The sequence below is a fragment of the Crocodylus porosus genome, unplaced genomic scaffold (assembly GCF_001723895.1).
Source record: "Crocodylus porosus isolate Cpor-Errol unplaced genomic scaffold, CroPor_comp1, whole genome shotgun sequence".
NCBI classification, from domain to species: Eukaryota; Metazoa; Chordata; order Crocodylia; family Crocodylidae; genus Crocodylus; species Crocodylus porosus.
This window is the reverse complement of record NW_017728943.1, coordinates 68,575,063-68,585,716: the sequence shown is the minus strand read 5'-3', so window position 1 is coordinate 68,585,716 and position 10,654 is coordinate 68,575,063. Positions and strand designations below refer to the sequence as shown.

The window sequence follows — 10,654 nt, the reverse complement described above, 5'->3', positions numbered from 1 at the left end:
CTTCCTGCCCTTTGGGCAGGGGGCTGGACTCGATGATCTCCCAAGGTCCCTTCCAGCCCTAATGTCTATGAAATCTATGAAATCTATGAAAACCTCCAGCCTACTCAAGGTGAATGGTGTGCTCTGTGCTCCATTCTCTGCATGCAGGGACATCCATCAGGGCTGCCCTTTGTTGAGCATGCTGTATGCCCTGGCCATCAAGCCACTGCTGCACATGCTGTGGTGCTGCCTGAGTGTTGTGGCCTTGCCGTCGGTCATGGGCCCTTCCATTCACCCTCCGCTCCAGCTGTCAGCTTATGTGGATGACATGACCATCTTCCTTAACAACCAGGAAGATGTGTAGGCCCTGAGGGATTGCCAGTGAGCCTAGAACACGCCTCCTCGACCCGTATGAACTGGGCCAAGAGTGATACCCTGCTGCTTGGTGCATGGATCAGCGTGACCCGCACCCCGGATTTGCCAGGGTGCCTCACCTGGTGCCACGAGGGCCTCAAGGTGCTGGGCATGTTCCTGGGGTCACTGGTCTTCATGGCATGCAACTGGGATGGCCTTGAGGAAGAGGTGGAGGCCAGCCTACAGTGGTGGTGCTGGTGCCTACCCAGCCTCTCCTACTGTGGACATGTCCAAATCACAAACAACCTGGTGGTGGGGACCCTGTGGCATCAGTGTTGCATACTCAACCTGCCACAGGACTTACTTGAGAGGCTCCAGCGTCTCCTGGTAGATTTTTTCTGGGATGGGTGCCTGTCCTTTACTTACCTGTTGCTGAGGGGGACCAGAGCCTGGTAGACCTCATGAGCAAGGTGGCCGCCTGAAAGCCCATCAGCAATGACTCTATAGCAAGGAGCACCTACCCTGGCAACAACTGGTGTGCCAGTTCCTGCAGAGGGTGGGCACCCTCGGCTTTGGCTGGGAGCTCTTCCTGCTGGACCTCATGCTCCTGAACTGGGCAGTACTTCTGACTTTCTACCATGGCAAGGCAGGCCACCTTCCACCTCCAGTTCCAGGGGACCCCCCAGTGCACAACCCAGCCCTGAGATGCCCTGCCAGCCCTGAGGTGCCTCTGCCAGTCTCGTGGCCACCTTCATCCAGGTGCGTGTCCTCTGCCTGAGCCATCTCCTTGACCCTGCTCGGTCAGCCTGGCTCTTGCCTGAGGCCCTCACCACCCGGCTAGCCACGCGCTCCATCTGCAGCGTGGCCCATCTCCTGTGTGACATCTAGGCTGCCCTCCCACCAGAGGCAGCAGCCACCCTGGATGACCATCTCTGGGCATGCCAGGGCCCCTATGCCACGGATGCCCTGAGTGAGGCTTTTCCCACACTGCCAGTCACCTTGAGGGAGTGCTGTGCTACATGGAGGATGCCTTCTTCAATACGTGCTCTGATGTCATGACTGGTTTGGGTGACCAGGCAGACTCAGTGGTAGACTGCGACTCCCAGCTTGTGCTGCACCCTGGGCCCTCACCAGGCTTCTTTTTGCTTTTTTCTTTGTGTGGGAAGTTGAAGGTGTTGTCCTGTGTATAACTGGATAAAGCAGAGTAGGAATTGTTTGTTTATAGAGGGCTTTGATCTATACGACTGTGTGGCTGGTGTCCCAACCATATAACGGCATGTTAGGCATGATGTGTAATACAGCGAAGGTGTCTGTCATGGTGTGATGTTATGAATGTAATGACATGGTGGTCTTGGTTTGATGATAATTTGTTTGTCTTTGCTTTGCATATTGGACCTGGACCATGGACTTTTGTATCCTGTACCCCTGAATAAAGTACTTAAAAAGTGAAAAGTCCTTCCTTCCTTCCCTCCTTCCTTCCTGGCCGGCACGCTGATTGCGTAATTAGCATGTAAGACACGACGTGAAATGCAGCAAAGGTGTCTGTCATGGTGTGATGTGTTGGTTGTTTGGTTTGGTTTGGTAGTAAGTTGTTTGTGTTTTTGCTTTGTAAGCGGCCACCATTGTTGTATACCTGAACCCCTGAATAAAGTAATTAAAAGTCAAAAGTCCTTCCTTCTTTCCTTTTATTTTGCTCCCAGCCCTGCCATTTGAACATGCACCCAGGAGGTCAGCTTGCCAGCCCAGGGCTGCTCTGACTGGGCTCCATGTGCTGTGGGAGGTGGAGGGGAGGAACTGGCTGTGGTCCAGTGACACACTGCACCGAGGCACACTGCATCTTAGCCAACCTCCCCCTCTCCCCCACAGCATGGGGGGAGCGGCTGTGGGCTGGCTGCTTCCCCTATTTCCATGTGCTATGGAGTGACTGGCTGAGGTACAGTGTACCTTCATGTGGGGGCTGTCTGCTGGCTAGCTCCATGCTGAGGCACCCTGCATCCCAGTCAGCTAGGACAGCATTTACACATGCATGGTTGTATTTTACAAGACTACATTTACTGCAGAGCTAATTAGTCAGCTGCAAAGTAAAAGTCTCATGTAGATGTGCCCATAGAGGACTGTAATTCAGACCTTGTCCTGGGGCTAATAAAGTATCACTACAAAGTTAAAGATCATTACGAAGCTTTCAGAGATTGCACTATCCCAACATGGCACTTACTAAAATGATATCCAAGACTTCACTCTTCTATAAAGTTCAACTGTTCTGTCTGTTCCTGACGGGCCTTCTTGAGTCGCTCCTGGGAGCTCTCCTTCCGGAACTGTTTGTTACCGTGGTTGTTCATCCTCCCAAGTCGCCCACCCCGCTCTCGCCTGCCACAACTTGTTGTTCCCACAGTGTGGCAGGGCTAGTTCACGGGTCCCTCAGTGGCCTGGGCCTGGCCCACCAGTTGTGCACAGGGCTCCGCCACCCCTACACCACGGCCTCACGCCACCTATGGGCTGCACTTCCCTGTGCCCGCTCAGTGTTGGTTCCGCAGGCTTCTAACACGGCTGTTGTCTTCGAGCCCCCAAAATCCATGGGATACTCCTACCCTGATGTCGACCACTTCACACCAGCCTGAACCGGTGCCTCAGCCACAACCTCTATAGATCCCACACCACAAGCCCTTCACCCTGTGCATGCCGTGCTACGCACCCCCCACTTGGTGGTTCTAACATCCTAACCATCTTGTTGACCCTCCACCAGATCCCTATTAACATGGACGGGGAGGGGGCTCCCTTCGGTTGCTCTCTAGTTGCCCTGCTCATTTTCCCTAATCAGCATCCGCTGGCCTCAGCGGCGATCCCGCCCTGATCTCCCTCCAGCCAGGTGGTCTTTGGTCCTTCGCCCCTCTTTGGTGTAGCCCACTTCCACTGCCTTGGCACTTACTTTGGGGTCCTCTGAATCCTCCTGGGTTGTCTCGATCTTCCTTCGCTCTCCTGATCCGTCACTTCTGGGTCTACCCGCCGGTGTTCCAGTCGTCGGGCTTCCCTTTCTGACCACTGCTCCCTCCGGCATGCTGGCTCTTTGTTGCTCATCCTGTGAAGCCCGCACTGTTGCTGGCCCTGACAGCAGTCTGACCTCTGGGCTATCTGCCACCTCCGAAGTGGCAGCCACCATTTTTAAATCTGCCAGCTGGCATCTGATGCCGCTGTCAGCTGCTGGCCACAGCTGTACGAAGAGGTGGCTAATGAGCCGCGCGGGTTCTCCCTCCGGCTCTGCGTCTTTCTTGTCCTGGGCTTCAGGTAAGTGTCCCTTGCTACTTCGGCCCCCGGGACACTGTCCAACAGCAAAATTCCATTGACTTCAGTGGGGCCCCAGTTTCACTCTAGATGTTGGGTTGTCTGGAAGATGTAAAATGCAGTAGCATCCCAAAGTTTTTATGCTAACTAACAGTTCTTTAGCTGTGTCATTGTTTAATCAGGTCTTGTAATTTCCCTCATGAGTGACTCCCAACCACTGAATGGGCAGGAATTGTGTTTGCAGCCTGGGAGCAAAAGGGTTTGCCATATTCAGAGCTCAGGGCCAGGCATTCACTTGGTGTAAATGGGGTGCAGCTTGCTTGAACAACGCTCTGCAAACTTCATCTGCATCCATTGAGAATTTAGCCCCGAGCGGGGTTTCTTCCTTTTTCGTGTCCTTATGACAAGGTATTTAGCAGAATACACAGATTTGTTGGAATCTGACAAGGCTGTGCCATGAATGCTTCTGCTAGGGCCTCAAGCTTGAGACCTCTGACCCGGCAACCATGTACCTTAGTGCCCACACCACCTCAGCCCCCCTTGTGGGGTGCAGAGTCAGTAATATGGGGTAAGGAAGCAAGGTACATTTTCCCTTAAGTGATGGAAAAGGGAGTATAAGTCAAGTCCTTAACTCTAATGGCATATTTGTATTGCAGACATAGAAGGGGCTGCAGTGTAGTGTAGGGATACCAAAAGAAGCTTTAAACTAGCTGACTTGGATACTGGAAGCTATTTAGTCATAGAGGCCCACACCTCAATGAAGAGAAATGCATCTATACTGAAGTGTAATAGAGGCTCAGGCGGGAGCCCCTTTACTCGTTTAACCATGGGGGGTGGGTAGCCATAGTGAACACCTTACACAGATGAAGAGAGTTGCTTACTGGGGGAAGACTAGAGTAATTAGCCCACCATGGCTAGTATAAGCCAGATGGCGAGAGAACGCACTTTGCCTTTGGGCACCAGAGGAAGGAGTGGACTGCAGCAAGGAGAGAAAGAGAGAGCAAGAAAACACGTTCAGTAGCCAGGAGAACTGGGGACTATGGACTGGGAGATGCTGCGACAGACCGGTAAGAAGGCGTACTCACCCAGGGTCCATGGCTGAGACAGGCAGCTCAGGAAAGAGCCGGGATGCTGAAGCATCATCATGCCTAAAAGAGCCCCGAGGTAAAGGATGCTGGGGTGGCATACAGACTGGGAGAGTGGCACGGGGCCGTCCATGCTATCAGACAGCTGGGGGCAGAACCGGGTCCCCGAATGGACACAGGAAGATAGCAGCAGAAGCATCTCCCAGCTCAATACCAGTGGAGCTGCCGGCAGCACACGCCACTAATGAGTTAATTAGCGGGGAGAACACAGCTTGTCCCCCAATCGGACAGGGGAGGGGGCAGGAGGCAGCCAAGGTATCTCCCTGCCCAACTGGTAGAGACAATGGCAACGCACCCCCGCTAATGAGTCAATTAGCGGGGAAAGAACAATTTGGACTGTAGTAATTAGGGAGCATCCGAGGCACTCCCCAGTTTATCAAGTTAACTTATCAGTTGGGCAGTTTCCCTTGCTAATGAGGTAATTAGCAAGGTGAAGGCAACTATGTAACCCCTTGTTAAGAATAAAGTCAGCACCATGCAAGTTTACCATCTGGGTGGTCTGTGGTGTTCTCTCACCCCAAAAATAACACTGAACATTTCTTCTCATCAAAGTCGTGGCAGGCGAGTTCAGAGGGAGACCGAGATAGACCCAGCCATCCCTCCCACATACAGCATAGACACACCCTAAGGACCTGTCTCATGGTTTTTAGTGTATTATTTGATTAATTACTTCTATGGTAAAGGGGTCCTCAGTGTGAATAAAGGTAGTAGAATTAGCCCTTAAAGCGCTTTCTTTCTTTTGTTCTGTCTCTCTGTCTCTCTGTCTTTATCTCTCTCTTTCTCCCACTCTCTCTCTCTTTCCCTTCATTCCCCAAACATCTGAGACAAGGTTCAGTTATGTTCTAAGGATCTGTCCAAGCAGCAACTGTATTAAATAATGGTTGTCAGAGGCAAGAATACTTGTGGGTTGTATCTTATACCAACCATATAGGTAGTCCAGTAGACCAGTGGTTCTCAACCTTTCTGGACTCAAGACACCCCTCCATAACTTCTGCGAATTGAGTGCTATTTAGTTTTAAAAACTAACTTATCACAGTTGTTACATCCTTGTAGAAGGGCTGAGCAGAGAGGTATAGAACTGACCAGGGCAAGACAAGCTTAAACCTGTACTTACCTGCTCATACCTTGCTAATCTTCTCATACCCTGTGGTACTCTTCAAAAGATCTGGCACCTTGGTTGGGAATCACTGGTATAGACATAGCTAAGCTTTAGGAGTGTCTGAAATGGATTCAATTTGGATTCAGCTTGAATTGGGGATAGTGATTCAATTAATTGATTAGGATCACTGTCCTGATTTGATTCAGCCAAATCTGAATCTGAAGATTTGATGCTGATTTGGCCATAGACACAGCTTTAAATGTTTTTTCTACATACCTCAAGGTACCAGGCTCATAAATGCTGCAATAGTGGGGTGGATGGAGCGTCCCACAGGAGCATGAGGGGCCCCCTGTGTGCTTGGCAGTAGACCCTGAAGTACTTCTGGCCCACTTCCGGGTCCACCACCTAGTGCTCTGGGGACCCCCCCGTGCTTCTGTGGGATGCTCCATCCACCCCACCATGGCAGCATTCGCAAGCCATGCCTGGTACATCAAGGTATGTAGAAAAAATATTTAAAGCTGTGTCTATGTCCGAATCATCAAATCTCTCTGACTTGATTCGGAGGGTTACTATTAGATTCAGAGAGATTAAAGAGTCTCCTGTTTTGATTTGGATTTGAAGATTTGGCCACCGAATTGGGCCAAATCTCTGCCAAATCGAATCAATGACTGATACTTTGCACAGCCCTAGTAAGCTTTTGGTACTGCTGTACCCTTCCTCAGGCCTCTAATAGTTACCAGTTAGGCACAGGTTCATCTAGGATGTACTGTCCTGAAACTTTTGTCATACACAGCAGTTCTGAGGTGCTCCAGCTAAGACCCACTGATGGACGTGCTCTGAACCACATTTTGACCTGACTGATGTAAATCCAAAGCCACTCCACTGAAACCAATTATAAGCTCTAAAGCAGCTCCACTGAAACCCATGAAATTACACCAGTGTAAAATATATAAGGACCAGAATGAAGCCTTGGGTAATTCCTTTTCTTTGGAGATGGGCAAGAAACTCCATTTTTCTCCTGTTAAAATGTTCTTTACAATATTGTAACTCTCACTCCATTCAAAATAAGATGACTGTCCAGTAGCCAGAGTGGGCTAAATATACAACTGGTACAAGGAGGAACAACTTGAATCCTTCAATAGCTGTTGCTTTGTGTATGTGTGTCTCTGCTTCCTGTGCAAGTAAAGAATTGGACATAGTAAAACTACCTAAGCTTTCAGCTAACAAAGGGCCAAATTCTGAAACCCTTGTGCATCTGCATGCATGCTAGCTCATATGAACAAGCACATCAAGGTGAATGAAACCATTTCCAAACACATACATCTTTCAGCTTGATCAGTCCCAATTCAGTCCAGATGTAACATGACCCTCTAAAGGTTGCTTTTGATGGAAGCTTTACTAGCCTAGAGATTGGCATTCTCGGCTCTGGCTGCATGTGAGTAAGAGAGACTTATTCACTTGGGGTGGCAAAGTCTTCCAAACAGAAGAACTTCCACTGAAACAAATGTGTGTGTCCTAATTGGGGATTGTATTAAATACTTAGGATTGGGTAAAATAAGTACCTACCAACCTTCTCTCCCCTCTCCCACAAAAACTTAACTCTCAGTCAAAGTTTAGTGTTAAATGACCTTTGTATTGTACTTTTCAACTCTGTTTATTTGTACCCAGAATTTCTCTACTTCCTTGCTCAGCCAGACAGAAACAGAACTCCAAAATATCAAAGGAAAAATTGTCCTCATTTTACTTCTAGCTCACTCCAAAGAAAGGAGCCTGGAAATGCTGGTCTGGAAAACTGACCAACTGAAGCTAACCATGGCAATATGGCAATGTTGGCAGAGAGCAGGGAGAAGACGTGCCCTAATTGGTGGCATGGTGCATGCCTCTTACTTTTTGACAGCAACAGAACATTACAGAAATGGGTACAGCAAAAATGCCTAAGGGATTTGGATAAACACTCATAATTTGTGTATGCTTATCTTACCCAGATCACTAAATATTTGACGTTCAAACATTATTATTATTGGGTCTGAGTAATAATGGCATCATGCTCTTGTTTTTGACCAAGAAACATATCTAGGCTTTTCTGTTTGGATTTCTACTAAACCAATATGGATACAAGTCTCAGCTGGGTTTTACTGGATAGAGTTACATTGACATCAGTAGAACTATGCTGACTTCCATCAGCTGAGCCTCTTCCACAATTTTCTTTAATTATCTTTCTAGATTCCTACTTAGAACCAGTAGTACATTAATTATTTAAAATGGATTAACTGTGCTGTATGGATTACATTATAGTTTATGCTATTTGTTAGATGAGTTTCACCTGGCCTGAGTAGCATATGTTGTTATGTAAGGTGTTTTTTATTGGTGGTGTTTTGTTCTTTTTCTTACAAAAAAGTTCTTTTGAAATTTGACAGGAGATATGTCTGCTTTTAATCCTAAACCATGTTGCAGGCAGACTGGCCAATGTTTATTATCTCAAATGCAGCTTAACTGAGTTGGATTTGATGAACCAGGAGGCAGTTGAATATCATGAACCAACAGCCTTAGGGGGAAAAAAAAGGTCTGCCTATAAACAAATGTGTTTGAATATTCAGCTTATCCTGTTTGTGCACATAGGGCCAGTCTGTGACATTTAGCACCTGGCCCACAAGTAATGGTTGCCCATGGGTACTTTTGGCGAAGTCTTCTCCACTCTCCCTAGCAAGCCATAGGAGTATACGTGATGTTATCTCATGGATTGTTTATCATATTCCCCTCTCTGTTGGTGGTTAAAATTGCACAGTAAATCCCTGGCACATCTTGGAATAGAATGCTGGAGACTTTGCTTTCTATTTCCTGCCTTAATCACCTTAAAATATTCTTTTTGTTTGAAAGCTTGAGTGTGTAAGGAATTTTACATCATCTTAGAAAGTGTGTGAAATTCATTGCTATAATGTCAATGCAGCTGCATTACATGGGCGGGAGGAGGAGAATGGAGGAGAGAAAGTTAACTGACTGCCTAGATAAAATGGATAAAGATCCAAGTTCTTAGCAAAACTAAATTCTGCCCTTGAATGCAAGGGCTTGCATAAAGGCTCTGATTATGTCTTCCTCTAGTCCAGTGGTTCTCAACCATGTTAGGCTCAAGGGACCCCTCAGAAAATGCCAGCTTTAATTTTTACTCATTTTTTGACTATAGAAAAATAGAGCACTTCTTCTGTTGGAAGATCTCAGAAAGATCACAATGGGTCAGAACGTTTTTTTAGCACTATGGATTCCTATTAGAAATTTCTCGGTTTATTGTATGAATCATCTTTGCATACCTAAAAGTGCTAACATTGTGTGGCATCCCATATGACCCTTTAGAGGATCTTAAAGCACTCCAGGTGGCACTCCAGTTGAGAACCACTGATGTAGTTGCTGGTTCCCAGGACTATAGACTGTTGGACAGTTAAAGTGTTCTTCAATAGTTCAGGTAGAAAACATCTGTGCCTTTTGTTGCTAGAAATCCTCAGTATAATCAACTGGAGTACCATTAGATCAGGGGTGGGCGAAATACAGCATGGGCCATATATTGCCCTCCGATTAATCCTATCTGGCCTACTGCTGCTGGGAGCCTGAGGCAGGAGGGCTGTACCCCATGCTGCACTGCTCTGTTGCAGCTGGGGCTGGGCTATGTAGCATACAGGCTCCCCTGCTCCCCCACCAGCCCCTTCCATCTTTCTGTTGGCACTGTAGCTGTACTGTTCTGGCACTGAGACCACCAGCAGCCAGGCCCCCACAGCATGATGCAGCGCACTGAGTAACTGTCCCACCCACTGCAATGAGCTGCTGCTGCTGTGGCACCACTAGTCTTGGCCCAGGGCAGCTAGTACCAACCCTCTGGGTGTGGCACAGCAACTCATCACAGCAGGTGTGTGGGACATCTACTCGCACATTGCATTGTGTGTGGTCCCATGTGGGCTCAGCACCTGCTGTGCCAGGACTGCACAGCACCAACAGGAAGCCAGGTGAGGATAGTGGGAGGGAGAGGATGAATGTGGAGGTATGGAGGAATCTTTTCTGTGGCAGAGCATTGCAGTGCAGGGTGAAGCCCTCCCTTCTCAAGCTTCCGGCATTGGCCAGCAGGCCAGATAGTATCAAAAGTCCTCCCTGCTTCCTTGCCCCTGGCCCTCAACAGCTCACTGTAGCAGGGCACTAGGGTGCCTGCTACTGAATAGTAGTAAATGGGCTCAGCTGCCACTCACCAGGGCACCAGGTGGGAGTTGCTATGGCAACAGATTGGGTCAGCTGACTGCCAGGCGGCAGGGCCTGGCCTTTATAAACAGAGAAGGCTAAAGCTAGAGTCAGTTCCCCTGTTGGCAGCCTAAGAGGAGGAGGGAGCTCTGTTAGAGCAAGCAGAGCCAAACATAAGATAGAAGCCTGATGGCTGGAGAGTGCCTGCTTGACAGTACTGGGTGGAGGAAACCCTGATAACAAGGAGATACATGAGAGAGAACCAGGTTGGCTTGGAAGTTGTGTTGTAACCCAGGAGAGGGAGATTTTGTTTTTGATTATTGTTATGAACTGGAGGACTGGGCGAGGCTGTATGGGTGGAGGAGGCCTCAAGGAAGCTCCCCAGTAGAAGGGGGGCGTTCCTAGCATCGCAGAGGGCGCTGCGTTTTGGGGTGTCCCGACCCCGGCCCCAGTGTGGGCGATTATCGGGAAGAGCTCAGCATAGGCCTGAGAGGGTGAGTCTGTGGGGGCCAGGTAAGGGCAAGGCCACCTGAGCCCTGATTTGCGGAGAGCGCGAGAAGCGCGGGCAAGGGCTCCAGTG

General features: G+C 48.8%; 1 long non-coding RNA gene across 1 annotated transcript in view; it reads right to left on the bottom strand.

Annotated features, from left to right (window-relative positions):
• Positions 1 to 1,065: 1,065 nt before the first annotated feature.
• Positions 1,066 to 10,654, bottom strand: part of LOC109319236 — an 18,428-nt gene continuing 8,839 nt past the window's right edge. Inside the window, exons 2-3 of the long non-coding RNA XR_002103427.1 lie at positions 8,180 to 8,184; positions 1,066 to 1,158 (exon numbers count right to left, since the gene is read on the bottom strand). This is a non-coding gene — a long non-coding RNA (uncharacterized LOC109319236). The remainder of the gene's footprint in view (positions 1,159 to 8,179; positions 8,185 to 10,654) is intronic.